Source organism: Chiloscyllium plagiosum, chromosome 27 (genome assembly GCF_004010195.1).
Source record: "Chiloscyllium plagiosum isolate BGI_BamShark_2017 chromosome 27, ASM401019v2, whole genome shotgun sequence".
NCBI classification, from domain to species: Eukaryota; Metazoa; Chordata; class Chondrichthyes; order Orectolobiformes; family Hemiscylliidae; genus Chiloscyllium; species Chiloscyllium plagiosum.
Window position 1 is genome coordinate 6,806,238 of NC_057736.1, and position 26,514 is coordinate 6,832,751.

General features: G+C 44.3%; 1 protein-coding gene across 1 annotated transcript in view; it reads left to right on the forward strand.

The window, feature by feature from the left end:
* The window catches only part of LOC122563500 (syndecan-3-like), a 213,012-nt gene that overhangs the window by 69,581 nt on the left and 116,917 nt on the right, over nucleotides 1-26,514 (forward strand). The window lies entirely within an intron of this gene.

Consider the following 26,514-nt stretch of genomic DNA (forward strand, 5'->3'; position numbering starts at 1 on the left):
CACCCTATCCGTGCCTCCCATGATTTTATCGATGAGATTAATCCAAAGAACCAATTCAAGGCAGCCATTGACAGCAGGACAAGAGATGGTAAGTGAACCAGATAGTTTGGGACTGATGTCAGAAAGCACTTCATCACACAGAGTGGGCCATGTCTGGTACTGGTGGGGAATAGTGGATGAATTAACATCTCAGGGAGAACAGAGGGAAAAGTGTTATAGTTCACTAGCAACAGCTTTTCCCTCTCAGTCATCCTGTGACTAAATCATCAATTATCACAAAGTGAGTACAGAACAACCTCGATTATCAAAACACCAATTATCCGAATTTCGGATTATCCGAACAAGATCTCAACATCCTGTAAAAATGTTATCCGTTATCCGAACAAAATACTCCCCACCCGTTTTGTTCGGATAATCAAAGTTGTTCTGTATTAAGATTTATTGAACTGAATGTGACCATGATATTTGTTTACTTGTGAATGAAAGACTTAACACAAGGAGAAAGAGAGCATCAGAGCATAAATTCCAATATTGTATGGCCAAATTTGTAGGAAAGACAGCCTCCTGCAGTTCTCCGATGTAATTATGCTAAACACAGACTGATTCACTTGCAATATTCTACCCACTTTGCTCTCTGGATAGTTCAAGTGTTGATTAGTGTTGTAACATAGCTGCTCATACTGACTGTACTCTGGGCCCTGTGTAACACTAAAGCACTGAGGTGCAGAAGGTGATGTAATGGCAGGTTCAACACCTTAGTCAGAGCATTTGGTTTTAAGGAGACTCATAAAGGAGGAGAGTGGAATGTGTAAATGTGCAGAGATTTACAAAGCGAATTCTAGAAGGTAAGGGCTTAAGTTCTTATGGGTTGTGGAATGAGGAAATAATAGAGCAGTTAAAGAGATCTTTTGCATCAGTCTTTATGATAGAAGATAATTCAAACATTCCAGTAATACGAAAGGAAATGGAAGAGGAATTGAGTACCATCACCATCACCGAAGATGTAGTATTAGAAAAGCTAATGGAGCTAAAGGTAGATAAGTCCCCTGGCCCTGATGGCTTACATCCCAGAATCTTAAAGGAGGTTACTCCCGCGATAATGAATGCATTGGTTGTAATTTTCCAAATATTGTTGGATTGTACCAGAGATTTGGAAAACTGCTAATATGACACTCCGATTCAAAAAGGGAGGGAGGCAAAAAGTGGGTAAACCATAGGCCAGTTATCCTAACATCTTTTGTTAGACAAGTATTGGAATCAATTATTAAGGAAGTAATCGGAGAACATTTGGAAAATCAAAATCTAACTAAGCAGAGTCAGTGTGGCTTCATGAAAGGAAAACCAGGTCTGACTAGTTAGAGTTTTTCAAGAATTCTCAATCCATGTGGAACCAGTAGATGTGTTGTATTTGGACTTCCATAGGGCATTTGACAAGGTACCTCACAAAGGGTTAAGTCATAAGAGCCCACTGTTTTGGAGGTACAGAATTGGTTCATGGCCAGGAATAAGTGGGGAAAGGGGATCTTTGTCAGGTTGGCGAGTGGGGTTGCACAGAGATCAGTGCTGGGACTGCAACTGTTTGTAATGTATGTTAGTGACTTGGAGGAAGGAAGTCAATGTATTGGAGCCAAATTTGCAGACAGCACTGAAATAGGTGGAAAGGCAGGTTGCAAGAAGGATGCAACATTTTTCAGGGGGATATTGATAAATCAAATAAGTTGGCAAAAGGTTGGCAAGTGGAGTATCTGGATACAAATGTACTAAAATTAAAATCTGTATAATGACTATTTGGAAATACAACCGCCAACAGAACATAGAGAGCTGATGTGAGTTCCCTGGGTATCTATGCCTCACAGATTTCACTGTGAGTACAAACACGTTCATGAATAATATTTCAGATTTCCACATGAGTCAGTTTACAAAAATACAAGTGTGCAAACTCAGAGCAGGAGAAGAGTCTTTGACCCAGACACCTGCGCCTCCATTTTCTAAGATTGATCTGATTACGCCCTGTCCTGTGTACACCTTTGAATCTTTCGGCAGTCAAGCATCATTCTAAGTATGCATTAAGATTATTCCATGACCAAGCTTCCATCGTTCTCTGGGGAATAGAATTCCACAAACTAATGAGTCTATCAGAGAATAAAAAGAGTTCTCAACATTTTCATATGAAATGGAGGGGGCACTGTTGTTTTTGGTCTCTTCCACAAGGGGTGCCATCCTCTCAACATCCAGACTATTAATTCCTGTCAGGATCATTTATGTTTCAATAAGATCATCTCTCATGTTGTAGTGCATCCAGATCCTTCTCACGAGTGGCTCTGCAAATTTGCTCCATTTAAATAACACAACACTTCCTGCTAGCCCAGAAGGGAGGAAAAACCGTAATACTTAGAAATGAACATTCAGGTCACACTGGAACTCCTCTTACAAGGAGTATGCAAGGCGAGTCAAACCAGTACATGTCATTTGCAAATTTCACTACCTTTTCCTTCTGAGAAAATGGGTGAGTTCAAATTTTCTAGGAGAAAGTGAGGACTGCAGATGCTGGAGGTCAGAGCTGAAAATGTGTTGCTGGAAAAGCGCAGCAGGTCAGGCAGCATCAAAAGAGCAGGAGAATCGACGTTTCGGGCATGAGCCCCTCTTCAGGAGTTCAAATTTTCCCACATTGTACTCCAATTGCCAATTTTTAGTCACATAACCTATCTGTAACCTCCTTATGTCCTTCTCAGAGTTTACTTTTCTATCTTTGCGTCATCAGAATATTTAGTAACCAACCGTTCATCCAAGTCATTGATATAGATTGCAAATAGTTCAGGCACCAGTAGTGATCCGTTTGGCCTTGTGTTGGTAGAATGAAGTTTTAAAAGAATTTGGTGTTTGTTTACATTTGCAATATTTCTGGGTCACCAGTCCAGGGACAGTGACATACTGGAAATGTTACTTCATACCAAATCCAGAACTCCGGACTAAGCAATTCAAATTCCACCACCACAGCTTGAGGGAATGTAGATTAAATGAAATAAATCTGAAATGCAACACAAATTGTTCTGCTAGAACGTGTATTTCGTTAACGCGAACTTGCTGCAAAGCGATTGACGAACTGGGGACCCTGTTTCTAAAATGCGAACTTTTAAAACATGCTGGCTGCAACGCAGTGACATTGCCAGCAGTTTAAGCACTGTTTCTAAAGTGTGATTTTTCTATAACGCAGGGCAGCACAAGAACACAGCCATCCCATTGTAGAAGAACCACCTGTACTAACATAATTAATGACAATTATAAAACTGCCAGTTTGTTGAAACCTGAATGGGTTCATTAACGGTCTTTGGTGACTTGCTTTGATTTACATGTAACTCCAGAATCACCACATTATAGTTGACACTTAACTGCTTCTAAAATGGCTTTAGCAAGGCACTCAAAGGCAGTTAAAGGTGGGTAGTAAATGCTGACCTTCTCAGTGTTGCTCTTATTCCACAAGCAATTATAAAAACAAACCCCAACCCGGAGAGGCCTGCCAATAAGAAGGCTGGTCCAGCTCCTACTCCCATCCTTTCACATCTAGAAATAGTCTCCACAGAAGCTGCAGATGATCATTGAAAAGGTTTGAGATTCTTGTGGCTCTGGAGTTAGGAACTTGAACATTAAAAGTGAGCTCTTGCCTTAATCCCCCAGATGGCCGGAGCCAGGGGTTCTGAAATCCAAGTGACGCCGAGTCCTTGTTTAATTGCTCTGTGTAGAAACCTGACTCTTCTCTATTGGGCCAGACACCTGAGGCCCGGAAGTAGATAGTCCTTAACTTTAAGAATGAAAGAGTAAGTCGGGATCTTCTGTTCCCATTTTCTGTTGAAAGCCCGGTCTCTCCTTTTTCTCTCTACTTCACTAAAAGGATCTTTCAGAAGCATTTTAAATAGCCAGGCCTTGCCTGCATTGTGGGTTAAAGTTTAAATTTGCTTCAGTCAGTGTGGTTCTGCATTCCTCTGGCTGCAAGTAAATTGGTTTCTTTGTGCTTGGCGTGGACCATTGCATTCATTCAGCTGCTGGGACTCAATGCCCTTGTTTGATGTTTCCTCTTTGGTGTGATTTATTCATGGACTAAATCCTTCTTAAGGGTTGACTTGATCTCTTCATCCGCTGGTGACTTGTTTCTAGTAGAGATGTCTGCAGCAATGTTGCCGTAAAGTGTTGCATTCCCTTGAGTAAAACCAGGTGCACAGATCTTTTTGTAGCTTGTTTTAATCACAGTAATTTATAGAATACAGAGGTTCAAACTGCCCCCTCCTTCCCCTCACACACACACAAATGATCCGGTGCAAGATGTTCAACTTTACTGGATTTAAAACCAAGTTAAAATGTCCACAGGGTACCTCACATGCTCTCAGGATGGATACGACAGATTTCCTGGCAGACTTGGAACAAAATCATCAGAGTTCGCTCCCGTGCACTGGTCGGTATTTAACCACCAGTCCATCAGCTAGGGAGGGTAGTAGAAGCAGATATGACAGCAATGTTTAGACAGACACATGAACAGGCCGGGAATAGCGGGATAGGATCATGTGCAGGAAGACTGGATTAGTTGTGAATGGCATCATGGTCAGCACAGACATGGTGGGCCGAAAGGCCTGTTGCTGTGCTGTACTGTTCTGTATATCACGAAAAACAGATTCTCTTCTTCCAAAATTCCCCATTCCTCTCCCCTCATTCATCACTCCCTCACTCCTCATTCTCCATTCCCCTCATTCCCCTGATTTCCACTCCCTTGGCAACCCCCCTACCCCACCCCCTCCATTCTCTGCAACCCTTGCAATCCTACTTCCTGCTTCCCTTATAATCCCAAATGTTCGCTTCCTGGGATTTTGAATACAAAATTAAGGCAAATTTATTAAACTCCCCAATGCCATAAGTCTTTTTTTCCTCACTCATGAGATGTCGGTGTCACCAGCTTGGGCCAGCAGTTACTGCCCATCCCTAGTTGTCTGAGGGAAGGTGGTGGTGAGCTGCCATCTTGAACAGCTGCAGTCCACATGCTGTGGGCAAACCCATCGTCCCCTGAGTGAGAGATTTTGACCCAGCACCAGTGAAGGAACAGTGATATATTTCCAAGTTAGGATGGTGAGTGGCTTGGAGGGAAACCTGCAGGTGGTGGTGTTCCCATGTATCTGCTGCCCTTGTTACAGTAAATGGAAGTGGCGGGGGATTTGGAGTGAGTCTGATGTGGGAAGAGTTGCAGGCAGCTGTCTGGTATTGACTTCATAGGTACTGTGATAGTACAGGCTGTGTGTGACAGTACAAGCAGTGTGATAGTATAGGCATTGTGACAGTGCAGGCTGTGTGTGACAGTACAGGCACTGTGATTGTACAGGTACTGTGATAATATAGGAAGTGTGACAGTACAGGCAGTGTGACTGTATAGGCACTGAGATGGTACAGACTGTATGACAGTACAGGCAGTGTGACAGCGCAGACACTGTGACGGTACAGGAAGTGTGACAGTACATGCATTGTGACAGTACAGGCTGTGTGACAGTACAGGCACTGAGATGGTAGAGACTGTATGATAATACAGGCAGTGTGACAGCGCAGACACTGTGACAGTTCAGGCAGTGTGATGGTACAGACTGTGTGGCAGTACAGGCACTGTGATGGTACAGGCTGTGTGACAGTACAGGCACTGTGACAGTACAGGCTGTGTGACAGTACAGGCTGTGTGACAGTATAGGCACTGAGATGGTACAGACTATATGACAGTACAGGCAGTGTGACAGCGCAGGCACTGTGACAGTACAGGCAGTGTGATGGTACAGGCTGTGTGACAGTACAGGCAGTGTGATGGTACAGGCTGTGTGATAGTACATGCACTGTGACAGTACAGACTGTGTGACAGTACAGGTAGTGTGATGGTACAGGCTGTGTGACAGTACATGTACTGTGACAGTACAGACTGTGTGACAGCGCAGACACTGTGACAGTACAGGCAGTGTGATGGTACAGGCTGTGTGACAGTACACGCACTGTGACAGTACAGGCTGTGTGATGGTACAGGCACTGTGACAGTACAGGCACTGTGACAGTACAGGCTGTGTGACAGTACAGGCACTGTGACAGTACAGGCACTGTGACAGTACAGGCTGTGTGACGGTACAGGCACTGTGACAGTACAAGCACTGTGACAGTACAGGCTGTGTGATGGTACAGGCACTGTGACAGTACAAGCACTGTGACAGTACAGGCACTGTGACAGTACAGGCACTGTGACAGTACGGGCTGTGTGACAGTACAGGCACTGTGACAGTACAGGCACTGTGACAGTACAGGCTGTGTGACAGTACAGGCACTGTGACAGTACAGGCACTGTGACAGTACAGGCACTGTGACAGTACAGGCACTGTGACAGTACGGGCTGTGTGACAGTACAGGCACTGTGACAGTACAGGCACTGTGACAGTACAGGCTGTGTGATGGTACAGGCACTGTGACAGTACAGGCACTGTGACAGTATAGGCACTGTGACAGTACAGGCTGTGTGACAGTACAGGCACTGTGACAGTACAGGCACTGTGACAGTACAGGCACTGTGACAGTACAAGCTGTGTGAGAACCTTGTACAGTTGTGATGGCAGCAACCACAGCCTTTGTGCAGTCAAGAAGTGAATAAAGCCTTCCGGTGTTTCATCAGCCATTATGGAAAGGTCTCTCCAATAAATAAACACTGCTTACACTTTTGTACTGTGCTCAAAGGTTTCACAATCCCCTTTACTTTAATCCAAGAATGATCAGAATTTATAAACACAATTCAGCGAAGGCACAGTCACCGGTGATATAAAGCTCAGTGCTATCTTAGGTATATATTTTTTCAAGTTAAGTTGGCGTGTGCAACCGAAAGCATTGTTCATGGTACAAAGAAAGCAATAGACACTGAATTGGAAAAGAAGGATTGATGTACTTCATATAAAAGGGAGTTGGAATCAATGTCAGGCATGTGCTGGCTGCTGCAGATCAGTTTTAGAAGGAAGCTCTTAACAGAGCATTTCAAAGCTTAAGATGTTTCTCCTTTGAATAATTGTCTGTTGGCTTTTAGTGGAAGATCTGGTCCTGTTCTCTGGAACATATGGTTTAGCAGCCTCCATAATGTGCACGTCAATCTATTAATTACTTGGTTTCCATACAAGAGTCTAGCCCATATAAATTTCACAACCAAATACAGTGATCTGAAACTTTCTTCAACTCTAACATTGAATAGTCATTCTCTTCCCCAGACCCTAAGAACATTTTCAAGTTCCAGTTAATTGTGATGAGAATGATGTCTGTCAATAATTTGCTGGAAGGGCAGTAGTTTTTATCATGAGGGATTTCGAAATGTTTACCATGGTATTAGGATGACTCTGTTTAATGATTATTCTCTGAAATTGGGAAATTGTAGGCCATGTCCCCTGATATGGAAAGCAGATGCTGTTCTTTCTCATTGTGAGGTGACATTGTACAGTCACTGAGTGCGATCTTGTAATAGGCACAGTGTCAGGCAGCTTCTTCCGAATCCAAACAGCTATGGATGAATAAATGTTCTCACTCACTCTGTCTGTGACCCTCCGACCATTTTAGAAAAAGCCATTTTGAACTTGAAACGTTAACTCTGTCCTTCTCCCTGCAGATGTTGTCCTTTCTTTAGGACTGTCTGGTTTCCCTCCCATCACTAGAAACACTTTGTTCACTTCATCAAAGTCCCTTGTAATCTTTATCACCTTGATTCGATTTCTCATTAATATTTTGCGCTCTGAAGAGAGTCAATCCTGCATATCTAGTCTTTTGAGTAAGGATCGAAGCATTGGTGTAACACCTTATACAAACACAGCCATCCAGTGTTGTTTCACAGCCAATGAGGTACGCCTTAAGTGTAATCAACATGGGTGGCATGGTGGCTCAGTGGTTAGCACTGCTGCCTCAGCACCAGGACCTGGGTTCAATTCCCGCCTCAGGCAACAGTCTGTGTGGAGTTTGCACATTCTCCCCGTGTCTATGTGGGTTTCCTCCGGGTGCTCCGGTTTCCTCCCACAGTCCAAAGATGTGCAGGTCAGGTGAATTGGCCATGCTAAACTGCTCACAGTGTTAGGTGAAGGGGTGAATGTAAGGGAATGGGTCTGGGTGGGCTGCTCTTTGGAGGGTCGGTGTGGACTTGTTGGGCCGAAGGGCCTGTTTCCACACTGTCAGTAATCTAATCTTAAGATGTTGTAATGTAGGAATCAGTTTGTGATAATGACCAAACACTCTGTTTTGTTTTTGGTGATATTAATTGAGGAATAATTGCTGAGTTGCACATCAGGAGTAACATCCCTTCTCTTCTTCAAAGTTAGTACCATAGGATCTTCGGTGCGGTGGATGGGTATCAGATTTTCACATGAAAGCCAGCATGTCTCTGAGAGTGCAGCCCTCCCTCAACACTGTGCAGGACTGTCACCCATTACAATTGAAGACTGTGTGAGACTTCGACTGCAACCTTCTGACTGAGCGACTGCAGTATCCTAATGCTGCTACCATTTGAAGAGGCTAATGAGATCAAGTTCTCCACATCTTCCCTGGTTCCTTCACCCCTGATCTTAAGTCTATATTATCTAATTGGTCTTGTGTTTCCACTGGGCCCAATATTCTGACTGAACCGTGCGAACCTTAGATTCACGTATTCCTGCTTCCCCCAGTGAGGCACAGGATCACCAAAGTTGGCTTCTTGTTAAAATCACTATTTCGATTAGATTCCCTACAGTGTGGAAACAGGTCCTTTGGCCCAACCAATCCACACCGACCCTCCGAAGAGTAACCCACCCAGACCCATTTCCCTCTGACTAATGCACCTAACACTATGGGCAAGTTAGCGTGGCCAATTCACCTGACCTGCACATCTCCGGAGCACCCGGAGGAAACCCACGCAGACACGGGGAGAATGTGCAAACTCCACACAGACAGTCGCCCGAGGCTGGAATCAAACCTGGGACCTTTTGCTGTGAGGCAGCAGTGCTAACCACTGAGCCACTGTGCCGCCCCCAGAAAATAGTTTCTGACTGTTTAAAGTGAGGCTGGTTCCAAGAACCTGAATATCCTGTGGAACTTTGAACTGGGGAATACGAATGAGAACAAAGCATTGATTTTGTCGAAGTTCTGCTCAGAGCTTTATGGGAAAGCAACTTAAATTCTTCAAGCTTTTGTGTTTTGTCATTCCTGAAATGCCCTTTGTATGAATTGTGCTTGTAATACCTGCCTAGCAGCTGCCAACATCTGACTTTATGCAGTGGCTGGATCCCTTGAAACAGATCGCTATTGGCTTTACTGCAACACTGGCTGGTTTCCTGTGGAGCTGGTTTCAATGAGTCACTTGGTTACAACAACAGAGCAGTGTGACAGGGGAACTTTATCAGAGGGACATGTGCTTTCAATACAGAGCAAAATGGCCACAATTAGGTGCCTTGATGCTGTTGTTCAATTATATAGAATTGACAGCACAGAAACAGGTCATTGCGCCCATCTGGAATGCTCATTCTCCACAGGTACATCTTCCCATCCTACTTCTCTGTACCTTGCTGCATATCTTTTCATGAATGCCGGGATCTGGTAATCACCTAATCACCCTCCATACTGGAGGGCACCCACCCACTGTGTGGGAGTCCTGTTTTTAAGTTCTTTGGTTTCATATTTACTGCTCTTTAGTTCATCTGAGTCACTTGATAGCTGCTCGGTCTAGAGAGATATCGACCTGCTCAAACATATTAATACACACCCTTGGAGCAGGTGGGATTTGAACCTGGGCTTACAGAGGTCTCGGGTACAGGAGCAGGAATGTGTTGTTGCAGTTATACAGGGCCTTGGTGAGGCCACACCTGGAATATTGTGTGCAGTTTTGGTCTCCTTTTCTGGTAAAGGATGCTCTTGCCCTTGAGGGAGTGCAGCGAAGGCTTATCGGAGTGATTCCAGGGATGGCAGGACTGATGTATGAGGAGAGATTGACTCAACTAGGATTGTTTTCGCTGGAGTTCAGATGAGTGAGGGGTGGCTCTTATAGAGACTTATAAAATTCTAACAGGGAGATGGTAATGTGGAGCTAAGACCTTGATCAGATCTTCCTGCATGTTAGAACAGGCTCGATGGGCGAAATGGCTCAGTCATTTTCCTAATGCTGTCAGTTGTGGAGGAGAGCATAATTAGAGGCCTTAAATATAAGGTAGTCACCAACAAATCAAACAGGAATTCAGAGGAAAGCTCTTTACCCAGAGACTGTTGATGATGTGAAACTTGTTACCACAGGAATGGTTAGTTATTAGGCTGGATGCATGTAAGGGGAAGCTAGACAAAACCATAAGGGAGAGTGGTTTAGGAGGCCATGCTGATAAAGCTAGTCGTGGAAAGGCATAAGCACATGAATTTGTTGGGCTGAATAGCCTGTTTCTATACTGTACATCCTGTGTAATCCAAAGTAGAAAGAAATAATGAGAATGACATGCGAATGAAATAGTTTATGGTGAAGGAGAGTTGCTGTAATAATAATTAAATTGAACTAAGGAGGAACAGGACCATCTGCAGCTTGAGTTGTATCAGATGCAGAGGAGAGACTGAGTGCCTTCAGTCATTGTGGTTTCAGGAGTATTCAGCTGTGCTTTGGGGCTGATTTCAGCTGGATTAATTGGAAGATGTTTGCAGTTAAACTAGTAACCTCTACGATATCCAATTTACATAAATAACTCCACTCTCTCAACTTTGCCTTGCATTATTAATAATTGCCACTAATCACTGGTCTTGTTGCAGATTGTTTATATTATTTAATTGCAGGCTATAAGTATCTTCAGCAAGGCCAGCATTTATTACCCACCCTGAATTACAATGGAACAGCTTGTTAGTCCACCTCAGAGGGCAGTTAAAATGGATTGGAGTTACAAATGGATCAAAATGAAACAATTCTAAGGCATACAAAATAGTTTTCATGAGGTTGGAGGGAAGAATTGGATTTAGCATGGTATGATTCATTATTGCATGGATTTCAGCATTGCTGGTAAAGCAAGCATTTATTATCCCGCAATAATTACTTCAGAAGATAAGAGCTGGGAGCAAGAGGAGGCCATTTAGCCCCTTGAGCTGCTCCACCATTCAATATGATCATGGCTGATCTCATCTTGGCCTCAACTCCACTTTCCAGCCCCTAACACCCTTTACCCTTCAACCCATTACTCATTAAAAATCTGCCTATCTCCTCCTTACATTTACTCAATGTCCCAGCATCCAGTGCACCCGGCTGGTGAATTCTGCAGATCCACAACCCCCACGAGAGAAGTAATTTCTCTTCGTCTCCGTTTTAAATCTGCCACACCTTATCCCAAAAACGGAACAGCTTGCTGAGCTAGAGCAGAGGGCACTTAAGTGGATCAAGCACATTGCTGTGAGTCTGCAGCTACAAGGAGGATGGCAGATTCCTACCTCTGAAAGAGCGTTAGTGAACCAGATGGGTATTTACAACAGTCAGTAACAGCTACATAATAGAATAGCTTTCAATCCCAAATTTGTTCATTGCATTTTATTTGGCGTTTTAACCCAGGTTCCCCAGAGCATTACAGTCTGGGTTTACTGGTGTAGTGACATTACCATCAGGTCAGTTTGCCTCAACACTCAGTGAGTTGTTCACCTGTCACATTCCCCTTGGGTTTTATACAGGGACTGACCTACTCTGGGGCAGTTTTCAATTCTCTTCCCCAATATTGGTCATGAATAATTAGCCGTAGAGCAGTCTGGACATGTTTGAGACTGTCCTCGATTGTAGTGACCAGCGATCAAAGGGGATAGAATGAGCTCTGCAATAACAGAAACGTCTGTATCACAAAGCCCGACTGTTCAGTGTCTGCCAATAGTGTGCTTGTGCGACACACTGATCGAGTTCACAGTCTCTCTTCAATGAAATCAGCTGAACGCTGGGCCTTGATCCTAGGGTCATGTCTCCAAGAAGCTGCCAGATTCCTCCGTTGTGTAAAGAAAGGAGCCTTTACAAACTGTAACAGGCCTCTAACGTGAACTTCCGGCTGGGATTGGCAGGATACTGGCCTGCTCTCACCAGCCCTGAGAGTACAGTGGCAAGTCTCATTAACCCTTCCCCTGCCGTCACTGCTTTCAATTTAAGAACAAGTTTCTCTTTTTTCTCAAACAGTTCTGGTGGGTTGGCCTTCCGGAAGTCAAAGAAAATCTTTTCTGGATTTCCCAACAGAAAGAAAACAAAAATGCTGTTATTGAGATTGCACAGCCTGTTAGGGGTTTTACTGCTGCTCTGGTAATGGGGGCCCCGTTCTCCTCTTTCCCCACTTTACAAATTGGTAACCCCTTTGGGATTTATCAGCTCAATGCTGGGCTTCCATCATTATTATTCATTCATGGGATCTGATCGTCATTGGTTGGATCAACATTTATTTCCCAACTCTGACTACTATGAGCACAGATCACAGATCACAGATCACTGATCACTGATCACAGATCACAGATCACAGATCACAGATCACAGACCACTGATCACTGATCACAGATCACAGATCACCGACCACAGATCACAGAGCACTGATCACAGACCACCGATCACAGATCACTGATCACAGATCACTGATCACAGATAAATCACAGATCACTGATCACTGATCACAGATCACAGATCACTGAGCACAAATCAATCACTGATCACAGATCAATCACTGATCACAGATCACAGATCACTGAGCACAAATCAATCACAGATCACTGATCACGGATCACAGATCAATCACAGATCACTGATCACAGATCAAAGATCAAAGATCACAGATCATTGATCACTAATCACTGATCATGGATCACCAATCACCGATCTTAGATCACAGATCACCGATCACAGATCACCGATCACAGATCACTGATCACCGATCACAGATCACCGATCACTGATCACAGATCACAGACCACAGATCAATCACAGATCACTGATCACAGGTCATTGATCACAGATCACTGATCACAGATCACTGATCACTGATCACAGATCAATCACAGATCACTGATCAATCACTGACCATAGATCATTGATCACAGATCAATCACAGATCACAGATGACTGATCACTGATCACAGATCAATCACAGATCACTGATCATCGAACACAGATCACTGATTACCGATCACAAATCACAGAGCACTGATCACAGATCACCGATCACAGATCACTGATCACTGAGCACAGATCACTGATCACACATCAATCACAGATCACTGATCACAGATCACTGATCAATCACCGATCACTGATCATTGATCACAGATCAGTCACAGATCACAGATCACTGATCAATCACTAATCACTGATCATTGATCACAGATCAGTCACAGCTCACAGATCAATGATCACAGATCACTGATCACAGATCACTGATCAATCACTGATCACAGATCAATCACAGATCACAGATGACTGATCACTGATCACAGATCAATTACAGATCACTGATCACAGATGACAGATCAAAGATCTCAGATCACTGATCACATATCACCGATCACAGCTCACCGATCACTGATTACGGATCACAGATCACCGATCACAGATCACCAATCACCGATCACAGATCACCGATCACAGATCACCAATCACCGATCACAGATCACAGATCACAGATCACTGATCACTGATCACCGATCACAGATCACAGAGCACTGATCACTGATCACTGATCACCGATCACTGATCACAGAGCACTGATCACAGATCACAGGTCACTGATCACAGATCACTGATCATAGATCACAGATCACTGATCACCAATCACAGATCACAGAGAACTGATCACAGATCAATGATCACCGATCACAGATCACAGAGCACTGGTCACAGATCACAGATCACTGATCACAGATCACAGAGCACTGATCACAGATCACAGATCACTGATCACAGGTCACTGATCACTGGTCACAGATCACAGATCACTGATCACCAATCACAGATCACTGATCACTGATCACAGATCACTGATCACTGATCACTGATTACTGATCACCAATCACAGATCACTGATCACAGATCACAGAGCACTGATCACAGATCACTGATCACAGATCAATCACAGATCACAGACCACAGATCAATCACAGATAACAGATCACTGATCACAGATCATTGATCACAGATCACTGATCACAGATCAATCACAGGTCACTGATCACAGATCAATCATAGATCATTGATCACAGATCAAATATCACAGATCACAGATGACAGATCACAGATCACTGATCAATCACAGATCACTGATCACTGATCAATCACAGATCACAAATTAATCACAGATCACTGATCACAGATCATTGATCACAGATCACTGATCACAGATCAATCACAGGTCACTGATCACAAATTAATCACAGATCACTGATCACAGATCAAAGATCACAGATCACAGATGACAGATCACTGATCACTGATCAATCACCGATCACAGATCACTGATCAATCACCGATCACAGATCACTGATCACTGATCACTGATCAATCACCGATCACAGATGATAGATCACTGTTTTTACTGTGGGTCTGGACTCACATGTAATGGTGACAGATTTCATTCTCACTCAGGGCATCATTGAAACAGATAAGTTTTTATGATGAAAGGCAGTTTTTACATGGTCACCGCTGGCCAGCTTTTTAAAAAGAATTGAATTCAAACTTCATCATCTTCCTGTGGCAAAGTTCAAACTCACATCCCCAAAACGTTTTAAAAATGTTTCACAATTAAATTTTATTCATAAAACTATCATTGTATGAATACCTAGTGACAAATGCTATTCAGTTCTGGGCAGTAGCCTATCAAGGAAACAAACAAGCATTGGCGTTTGACCTGACCCAAACAAACCAAAGACATCTCTTACATAGATTAGAGCAGGGCACCAATTAACCCCACCGCCCTGTGGCCCAACATTTCAACTCCCCCTCCCACTCTGCCGAGGACATGGAGGTCCTGGGCCTCCTTCACCGCCGCTCCCTCACCACCAGACGCCTGGAGGAAGAACGCCTCATCTTCCACCTCGGAACATGCACCTATTGTACTCTATGCTACTTTCTCCCCACCCCCACCCCCTTCTCATTTATCTCTCCACTCTGCAGGCACCCTGCTTCTATTCCTGATGAAGGGCTTTTGCCTGAAACGTTGATTTTCCTGCTCCTTGGATGCTGCCTGACCTGCTGTGCTTTTCCAGCACCACTCTAATCCAGATTCTGGTTTCCAGCATTTGCAGTCCTTGTTTTTACCTACATCTCTTACATAGTAGACAAGCTGCGGTGATGCTGCTTCTTTAACAAGGTTAGGTTGTCTTTGGTTTTTTTTTCAGGAGGTCATAAAGACACAGGTTCTGGAATGTCTGGGGTTGATCTACTTGAGGAAGCTTTTAGGTTTTAAAGAAAGAAATGCTTGGACAATGAAAGGGCAGTGGCCAGTTCTCCCAGCTCAGCTTTCCTCTGGTTTGGTTTGGTTTTAGCAAGCAGAGTTGTGAAGCTGCTAGACACAAAGAAGAGGTCCATGCTGATCGTCCCTCTCTCTGACATCTCTCCTGCAAGGCCCTGTGTTACATTTTACCTTTTGTGACAAGGGATGTTTATGGGGATGGTTGCAAGTATTGGGAACAGCATCATTAATTTGGGATAATCTTTTGGGATTTCGGATGGGTTAAGTTATTCTTTATTTGGTTCTCTTTTGTTTGTGCTCTATTCGGAAATGGTGCAAATAAATTCTGATTAAGTGGTTTGACCAGCTGCATCCCTCCCGGAATATCTGATTCACACCTACTTAAAACAACGAGCAAAGTTAGGGTCCAGGCTACTTTTATGAAATGGGTCTAACCTGGTCCATAATAAAAACTATAGTCACATGCATTTGAGGCGTGTCCACAGAACTTTAGCCTGAGGCTGAATGTTACTGGTGACATTAATACTATGCAACGCCTTCGGAAGACAGTAGTGCCAGGGTTGTCAACCTCCTTGTACCATTATGGATGCCTTGCTAATGTGGACCAAGATGAGCATAGGGTGGTCATTGTATCAGAAGTAGCGTTGAGGGAGAGAGTGACCTGTTACTGTGAAAAGGAAAAGAAAACATATGCATTTGTACAGGACTTCTCATGATCTTAGGATACGCAAACCTGCTTTGCAGCCAGTGACATGCTTTTGACCTGTCAGCATGTGGAATGGGAAAAGTCCACCATGAGGTGCCGGCGGGAGGAGAAGGGTGCCGAGGTAACTGGGGCAGATTCACTGGGGCCAGTCCGATTGGTGAGATGGAGTGAGGCCTGAGATTGGGAGATGGGGAGGAGCAGGTGGGGGAGATGTTCCCTGTTGGGAGCTACCACCATTAGACACAGAGTGAGCAGACAACACAGCTGCCTGCCCTCATATTATGTTTCATTGTACCAATCTCTGCAGTGATCACTCACTCCAAAGCCAGGGAGGGACTTCAGCCCGTGGCTGATAAGTGTAGCCAGGTCAGTCGTCACTTGATTGGATGATGCAGCAGGTTCAAGGGACGGAATGGCCTTTTCCTGTGCCTGTGTTTAATAATTGGATAACAGACTGCGCAGAAATGTCCTCACCACTTTCATTTAGAAGCAGGATTTGACATCAAAAGCTATGAATCCCTCTTAAAGTGCAGGGCACAAAGGTACTCAGATATCACCATTCTGTCAGTTTTTCCCAATAGTTTAGTCATGTCCCTATCAATCTTACAGCCTCGATTTATTTCAGTGCCTGAGTGCTAAAGGCTGGATAAACCCATCTTTCATTTCCACTTCCCCTTTACTATTGGGTCTGGGGTGCTGTACGATAGGGCCAGTTAACTTTGTGTAGCTCACTGGGTGACTCTTCCAGGGAGCTGGGAGAAGAACTGCAAATGTATAAGGGCTCGAATGTTGACACAACATTTCAAAGAAAAACACATAATTCTTTTTCTGAGATAAAGATCCAAGCACAAGGCAAAATAATTGAGGAGAGTAAGGCAATTAAATTAAACTGGGAAAGGACAATAATAGGGCTTGCTTCACTTGTCACAGAATCTAAGTAAGCAAATGGTGAAATCTACTCTCTTAATTTCATGCTGATGATTAGGAAATTGCCCGGTCTATTAAGAACTGTTACGAAATTCAATACATTTGCATGTGGATGATTTTTCTTGCTCTGTTCCTTATTATAGAATTGCTACACAGCGGAAAGAGGCCATTCGGCCCATCAAGTCTACACTGACCCTTCAAAGACCATCCCACCCAGGCCCAATCCCTACCTATCTCCATAACCCTACATTTAACGTGACTAACCCACTCTAACCTGCACATCTTTGGACTGTGGGAGGAAACCAGAGCACCCGGAGGAAACCCACACAGACACGGGGAGAATATTCAAACTGGTAGTTCAGTGGTTAGCACTGCTGCCTCACAGTGCCAGGGACCTGGGTTTGATTCCAACCTCAGGCGACTGTAGAATATAGAACATAGAACAATACAGCGCAGAACAGGCCCTTCAGCCCTCGATGTTGCAGCGATCTGTAAACTAACCTAAACCCATCCCCCTATACTATCCCATCGTCATCCATATGCTTATCCAAGGATTGTTTAAATCTCCTTAATGTGGCTGAGTTAACTACATTAGCAGGCAGGACATTCCATGCCCTTACCACTCCCTGAGTAAAGAACCTGCCTCCAACATCTGTCTTAAATCTATCACCCCTCAATTTGCAGCTATGCCCCCTTGTACAAGCAGATGTCATCATCCTAGGAAAGACTTTCACTGTCCACCCTATCTAATCCTCTGATCATGTTGTATGTCTCTATTAAATCCCCTCTTAGCCTTCTTCTCTCCTATGAGAACAGACCCAAGTCTCTCAGCCTTTCCTCATAAGACCTTTGCTCAAGACCAGGCAACATCCTGGTAAATCTCCTCCGCACCTTTTCCAGTGCTTCCATATCCTTCCTTTAATGGGGTGACCAGAACTGCACACAATATTCCAAGTGAGGCCGCACGAGTGTTTTATGCAATTGCAGCATGACATCACGGATCTGGAACTCAATCCCTCTACCAATGAAACCTAACACACCGTATGCCTCCTTAACAGCACTATCAACCTGGGTGGCAACTTTCAGGGATCTATGTGCATGGACTCCAAGATCCCTCTGCACATCCACACTACCAAGAATCTTTCCATTGACCCGGTATACTGCCTTCCTGTTAATCTTCCCAAAGTGAATCACTTCACATTTATCTGCATTGAACTCCATTTGCCACCTTTCAGTCTAATTCTGCAGTTTATCCAAGTTCTCCGCAACCTGTAACATTCTCCCACACTGTCCACTACTCCACCGACTTTAGTGTCGTCTGCAAACTTACTAACCCATTCACCTATGTCTACGTCATTTTATAAAAATGACAAACAGCAGTGGTCCCAAAACAGATCCTTGTGGCACACCACTAGTAACCGGACTCCAGGCTGAATATTTTCCATCAACCACCACTTGCTGCCTTCTTTCAGAAAGCCAGTTTCTAATCCAAACTGCTAAATCACCCTCAATCCCATGCTTCTGCATTTTCTCCAACAGCTTGCCATGTGGAACTTTATCAAAGGCTTTACTGAAGTCCGTGTATACCACATCAACTGCCCTACCCTCATCCACATGCTTGGTCACCTTCTCAAAAAACTCAGTGAGGTTTGTGAGACACGACCTGCCCTTGACGAAGCCATGTTGACTATCTCCAATCAAATTGTTGATTGCTAGATATTATAAATCCTACCTCTTATAATCCTTTCCAAACCTTTTCCTACAACTGACATAAGTCTCACTGGTCTGTAATTACCTGGATCATCTCTACTGCTCTTCTTGAACAAGGACACAACAATTTTAATCCTCCAGTCCTTTGGTACTAAACCTGTAGACAATGACGACTCAAAGATCAAGGCCAAAGACTGCAACATCTCCTCCCTAGCTTCCCAGAGGATCCTCGGATAAATCCCCAGGGGACTTATCTAATTTCACACCTTCTAGAATTGATAATACCTCCTTCTTATTAGCCTCAATTCTGTCAAGTCTAATAGCCTGTACCCTAGTCATCTTTTTATTCCTCACATACCTATAGAAAGCTTTAGGGTTCTCCTTTATTCTACCTGCTAAAGACTGCTCATTTCCCTTCCTTTTTTCTTCTTAACTCTTCTCTTTAAATCCTTCCTAGCTAATCTGTAACTGTCCATTGCCTCATCTGAACCATCTCGTCTCAACGTCACATAAGCCTCTCTCTTCCGCTTAACAAGAGATGCAATTTCTTTAGTAAACCATGGTTCCCTTACCTTATCACTTCCTCCCAGTATTGCGCACATTCTCTCTGTGCCTGTGTGAGTTTCCTCCAGGTGCTCCAGTTTCCCCTCATGGTCCAAAGATGTGTCAATTAGGTGGATTAGCCATGCTAACTTGCCCATAGTTTCCAGGGATGTGTAAGCTAGGTGGGTTAGCCATGGGAAATGCAGAGTTATAGGGTAGGGGGATGGGTCTGGGTGGGATCCTCTTCGGAGGGTCACTAGATGGGCAGAATGGCCTACTTCCACACTATAAGGATCCTACATTCTGCACTCCACCAATTTCCAAGTCAGTATCCCAAAGATCTTCTGTCCTGAAATTCCTCTTCTCTAATCTGCTGCTTAACCCCCAACTACTTAAGGAAAGAAGGAAATTGTATTTGCCTGCTATGCCTGGAGAAGTCCCAAAGCACTTTACAGTTGATTAGGTATTTGCCTGAAGTATAATGGAGGAGATGTAGGAGCCAATTTGCACACAGCAAGCTCCCAGCAACATTAACTTGCTAATGACCACATAATGGGTCTCAGTGATAAACATGGGCCACATCACTTTGACAAACTCCCCTGCTCTTTGACATCAGTGTCCTGAGGTCTTTCACACTCAACTGCAAGACTAGACATGTCTGACCTTGCACCTTATTTTAATGTATCAGCCTGTGAGACTGCACTCGAGTCTCGAGAATTTTACTCACAACGCACTTACTTCTCATCCAAAAGTAAGATTGCCACCTACTGAGCCACGCCCTGGTAACTTTGCTAATTTGACCTCTTTAATCTTTAGAAAGGTCATCTTTTGCTTGAAAGAAATCAGCATAATGGAGTCCACAACCATTCGACACATGCTCATTAAGTGAGGTGTCCACAAATATTATGGAATGTTATGGTTACACTGGAGGGGGTGCGGAGGAGACTCACAAGGATATTGCCTGGGATGGAATGTTTCAACGATGTAGAGAGACTGGGTAAGCTTGGGTTGTTTTCTTTGGAGCAGAGAAGGCTGACGGGGGAACCTGATGGAGGTGTGTACGATTATGAGGGGCACGGACACAGTGAAGCAACAGCTCCTTTGAAGAGTCAATAACAAGGAGCAGAATTTTAAGGTGCAGGGATGTGGTTAAGAGGGGATTTGAGAGAAAATGTTTTCACCCAGAGGATGGTGGCAGTCTGGATTATACTGTCTGGAAGGGTGGTTGAGATAGGAAACCTCACAACCTTTAAAACTTACTTACATGAGCACTTGAAGTGTCAGAACATTTAAGGCCATGGGTCTAGTGTGGGAAAGTGGGACTAGTGTAGATAATGGTATAATTGTGGCAGTAGATATTGGACTGAAGGATCTCTGTTGTACTGTATGATCCTATTTGCTGGATTGTTCATAAGAGATGGTGTGGTCACTGTCTCCAAATCCAGAATTGCCAGAGCCATTTTTCAGGATAACGCTGCCATTATCTGGGTTGAATTTTAATGACTGTGCACTTTTACCTTCCTCTGTCACACAGTTACTTCCCCAATTAATGAATGGTCCTTGATCTTCCTCTTTCGCCCAGTCCTGTTTACCTTCCATGATGAATGCTCCTGATAACTCACTGACCAATGGCACTAAGTCGTGTACGTACAAACATATCAACCAGAAACAAAAGAAGGCCGCTCGGCCCTTCAAGTCTGCTCCCTCATTCAGTAAGATTATGCCTGATCTCATTTTAACCTCAACTCTACATTCCTACATGCAGGTCATTGTTATCACGCGCGCTCCGTCAACACAAATTCACTGTAATGTGATGAATTGGGGGTGCCGTTTCTAATTCAAACTTTTAAAACGTGTGTTGGCTGTAACATGATAACATCGCCAACACCTTAAGTGCTGTTTATAAAATGTGATTTTTTTTATCATGTGAGGTTGCACAAGAACACAACCATCGCGTTATAGAGGAACTGACTGTATCCATAATAAAATTTAATCCTCTTTGTCATTAGAGTCCATCTATTTAAAGATTCTGCAGCTACTGTGTATTGAGGAAGGGAATTTCAAAGACTGATAACCTTCTGAGAGAAAAAAAAGATATTTGTTTATCTCTGTCATAAACGGGTGACTCCTTATTTTTAATCTCTGACCCCCCCCCGACCCCATTCCAGAATCTTTCACAAGAGGAAACATCCTTTCAACATCCAACTAGTCAAGACCCCTCAGAGTCTTACATGTTACAATTAAGCCACCTCAGTCTCTTCTAACCTCCAGAGAATACACTGCAAGCCCGTCTAACCTTTCCTTATCACTCAACCTGTTAATTCCAGGTATTAGTCTGGTAAATCTTTTTTTTTATTTCTGATTTTTTAAAGCTTAGACAGTAACTTAATTTTTATATGTAGGTATCTGGAGGAACTTACAAAGCAGCAAGGCCAATGGGTTCTCCTGACCTGCTGCTTTTACAAGAAGTGATATTTACCTTAGTCTGGATTTGAGTGCTGCTGGAAAGTCACAGCAGGTCAGGCAGCATCCGAGGAGCAGGAAAATCGAATGGGCCACATCACTTTGACAAACTCCCCTGCTCTTTGACATCAGTGTCCTGAGGTCTTTCACACACACCCAAATGTCGATTTTCCTGCTCCTCGGATGCTGCCTGACCTGCTGTGCTTTTCCAGCACCACTCTAATCCAGACTCGGGTTTCCAGCATCTCCAGTCCTCGTTTTTACCATATTTACCTCAGTGTCCACCGCCTGGGATGAAACTCTGTCCTGTTGCAGCCTCTGATTGTTGGCTGACAACTGAGCTTCCCTTGAAGTGAGCACGGGCACAGAGCAACCTGGTGGATCCTGCATGGGTCACTCACAAGTTGCCCTGACTGCGCGAGTGGGTCAATAAAAGTGGCCAAAGACTTCACACATCGAAATTCACAAGCAGGTGCAGAGGAACGTTGCCCATATCGACCTGGCTGGAGATTAGAGATGTGGGGAAGTTTTGGCTCTACTGTGCAGCCACCTACAGTCAAATAGCCATGATGCCTATTGCTGATTATAAAAGCATGGTTACCCAGGCAGTGGAAAGCCTTTGCCCAGCTTCAGCCGTCATTGTTGGCACACGGGAGAGAAGTTAATTTCTGTTTCTTTATTAGCGTTGCCTTTGTATCCCCAGGATTCTTTACAAAAATTGGACGATGTTGCTAAGTTTATTGCTCAGCTCCAGTTTCTGTTAGGAAGCCATTGCTGACCGTGTGTTGGTACTGTGTGGGGTAGGCCTGGGACCCAGGAGGAGGGGTGACACATCGCCCCCTCAGCTCAGGATGTGGTGTGACTGAGAGATGACAGTGCTACCATCCTTTGAAGTGGTGGGCTGCTGAAGAGGTTGATGTTGTAGCCGTAACCATGGTGGGATGGGGCATGATGGTATATATCTGACCCGCACCCCATGGAGTGTGGGTGCTGCCCTGGCATAGAATTGATAATACCTCCTTCTTATTAGCCTCAATTCTGTCAAGTCTAATAGCCTGTACCCTAGTCATCTTTTTATTCCTCACATACCTATAGAAAGCTTTAGGGTTCTCCTTTATTCTACCTGCTAAAGACTGCTCATTTCCCTTCCTTTTTTCTTCTTAACTCTTCTCTTTAAATCCTTCCTAGCTAATCTGTAACTGTCCATTGCCTCATCTGAACCATCTCGTCTCAACGTCACATAAGCCTCTCTCTTCCGCTTAACAAGAGATGCAATTTCTTTAGTAAACCATGGTTCCCTTACCTTATCACTTCCTCCCAGTATTGCGCACATTCTCTCTGTGCCTGTGTGAGTTTCCTCCAGGTGCTCCAGTTTTCTGGGTTTGGTTAGCTCAATTGACTGGATGGCTGGTTTGCAATGTAGAGCGATGCCAACAGTGGGGTTCAATTCCCACACCAGCTGAGGTTTCCATAAAGGACTCCCCTTTTCAACATCTCCCCTCGCCTGAGGTGTGATGGCCCTTACATTAGATTAGACTAGATTAGATTAGATTACATTACAGTGTGGAAACAGGCCCTTCGGCCCAACAAGTCCACACCGACCCACCGAAGCGCAACCCACCCATACCCCTACATTTACCCCTTACCTAACACTACGGGCAATTTAGCATGGCCAGTTCACCTGACCTGCACATCTTTGGACTGTGGGAGGAAACCGGAGCACCCGGAGGAAACACACGCAGACACGGGGGGAACGTGCAAACTCCACACAGTCAGTCGCCTGAGGCGGGAATTGAACCCGGGTCTCAGGCGCTGTGAGGCAGTAGTGCTAACCCCACCAGTCATCTCTCTCCCTCTAATGACAGAGCAGCACGATGCTCTGGTAAGACTATGGTGACTTTATGGTTGATTGGCCACTTCTGGGTGGACATATTTTTGGAGAATGTCTCTCTGCCCCCAAACACCAAGCAGCCTGTGTCTTTTTCTGGTCCCATTCCAATAATTTCTAAAACTAATGAGAAAAGAGAAAAAGAAAATGAATAAGCAGTTGACTGCTCCAGTGATTTTCTTTTCCTGACTTGCCATGGTGGAGGTTAATTTACAATTCCTGTATGTTCCAGAACAACCCTGGGTGACTGGTAAGCCCTACAGCTGGAGGATGTTCTGTCTATCAGACCAGAGATGGCCATTATCTGACCAGAATTGTGCTGAGGCAACCTTTTAAAGTTTGTGGCTGCACAACTTGTGAAGTTAATGGAATTCCACTGTGTCAACATTACTCACAATTAGCCTAATCCATCGGAACGGTATTATCTGAGTTGTGGGATCTGGGGAATATTCAAGCGAGGGAAGGAGAATGCAGTGTTCGCAGCAGATGTCTGATGGGATTGTGGGATGCGATTTTGGGCATGGGCTGCGGCCTTTCGAAGGCTCTTTTATGTTTCCTTATTGGCTGCCATTGCCATGGCAACATTTAGTATATGGTTCCCGTGACGATTGTTGCATGAGCAGTTGTTGAGGCCTCAATTAGAAATAATTGACTGGCTACATTAAGTGTAGGAAGGTTGGATGAAAACAAAGGCGTAAGGTGCAGACATGGCTCTGAATCGAGACTTACGACAAAGAAAATTGAACAAAATCAAACGAATAGAAGTTGAGATCAGCTGATTGAATGTCCAGTAAAGGGGGTAACTTTCATAGAAACAAGAAATTATCGAAGTATTTACATGTGAAATGGAGGCAGGGCAAGATAAGTGGGAGGCTCTTTATGATTTATTGACGAAAGGGGAATTTTCCAGAAAATGTAATTAATCAAAGAGTAGTTTTCATTACCGGGAACGTGGGTAACGCAGCAATGAAAAATTTGTTGTCCATCCCATTTGGTCAGAATCCTGGAATACCCTTCTTGTCATCACTGTGGGGTATTTACACCTCGCTGTGGGGACTCTGTCATCACTGTGGGGTATTTATACCTCACTGTGGGGACTCTGTCATCACTGTGGGGTATTTACACCTCGCTGTGGGGACTCTGTCATCACTGTGGGGTATTTACACCTCACTGTGGGGACTCTGTCATCACCGTGGGGTATTTACACCTCACTGTGGGGACTCTGTCATCACCGTGGGGTATTTACGCCTCACTGTGGGGACTCTGTCATCACCGTGGGGTATTTACACCTCGCTATGGGAACTCTGTCATCACCGTGGGGTATTTACACCTCACTGTGGGGACTCTGTCATCACCGTGGGGTATTTACACCTCGCTGCGGGGACTCTGTCATCACCGTGGGGTATTTACGCCTCACTGTGGGGACTCAAGCAGGCAGCTCATGACCACCTTCCCAAGGACAAATAGGGGCAGCTAATAAATGCAATGCTTACGTCCCATGAATGCATAAAACATAGTCCTGGGACAGTGCAGTGATGGACTTACTCAGATTAATGACACCACTCAGGGCAACTAGGCCTATCCAAAGGGCATTAAGTGTCAATGTGTGATGTAGGACTGAGGGTCACTTGGTGTTTAGTGACGGCAGCTTCCCTTCCAGAGACATTAGTTAACAGCAATTAAGGTGCAGCAATGTGGTGGCTCAGTGGTTAGCACTGCTGCCTCACACTGCCAGGGGTCTCGGTTTGATTCCAGTCTCGGGTGACTGTCTGGATGGAGTTTTTGCACGTTCTCCACGCTTCCATGTGAGTTCCCTGCCAGAGCTCTGGTTTCTTCCCACAGTCCAGATATATGCAGGTAGGTGGATTGGCCATGCTAAATGCAGGGTTATGGGGATGGCGTAGATGGCTAGGTCTGGGTGGGATGCTCTTTAGAAGGTCACTGCAGATTCAATGGGCTGAATGGCCTTTTTCACACTGTAGGGATTCTATGATTCTAATCCAGGCAACCATCCTACTTCTTCTGTCTGTCTTTCATTCTCTGGTGGAAGCCCATAAATGAGCAGAAATACCTGCCCTGATTGAACAACACACCAGGGAATCATTCTAACTGAGGACCTCTACATTGCTGCACCAGCATGTATCCTACTGTGCTTGAAACTTACAAGCAACAATTTCACCTGAGCAGCTTCTTGTGAGCTGTAATTAGGTCACTGGGGATTCACTGAGCTGTGATTTTTGAATTTTCTTTCCAATATTTCTTCTAAAGAATGTCCAATTTGAACGTGTTTTTATGCTTGTTGCTGCTGTATGGTGCCTTGCATTGAGAGCTGTTCAAAAGGCAGGTCTTATGTTTTGTAAAGCACCTTTCACGGACTCTAGATGAACCAAAGCACTTTGTAGTCAAGTAGAGTTGATTCCTCATGTGAGATATCCAGCTGCCAATTTGTGCACAGCAAGCTCCCACGAATACAGTACGGTGTGATAGTGCTCATGGTTTTATTGGTGTGGTGTGATGGATGGATTTGGCCAGGACCTTGGGAAAATCTTTCATCTCTACACAGTGCTGTGATACCTGAGAAATGGGGAGATGATAGGGAAGTGGAAATCTCACTGCGCTTATACCCCAGAGATTTAAGCTAATCCTGTGGACACACAGGTCCATTGTGGTACCTACTGGAACTTCAATTCAATTCATTAAAAAAATCTGACATGCAAGGTTAATATCTGTAATAGTGCGAAGAATAGCTTTGAGTAGGGTAGCTTTCTATTTGTCATTTCTACCATATGCAACTGATACAATGTTCCTCCAGGACCAAGGGTGTTACATGGACAGCA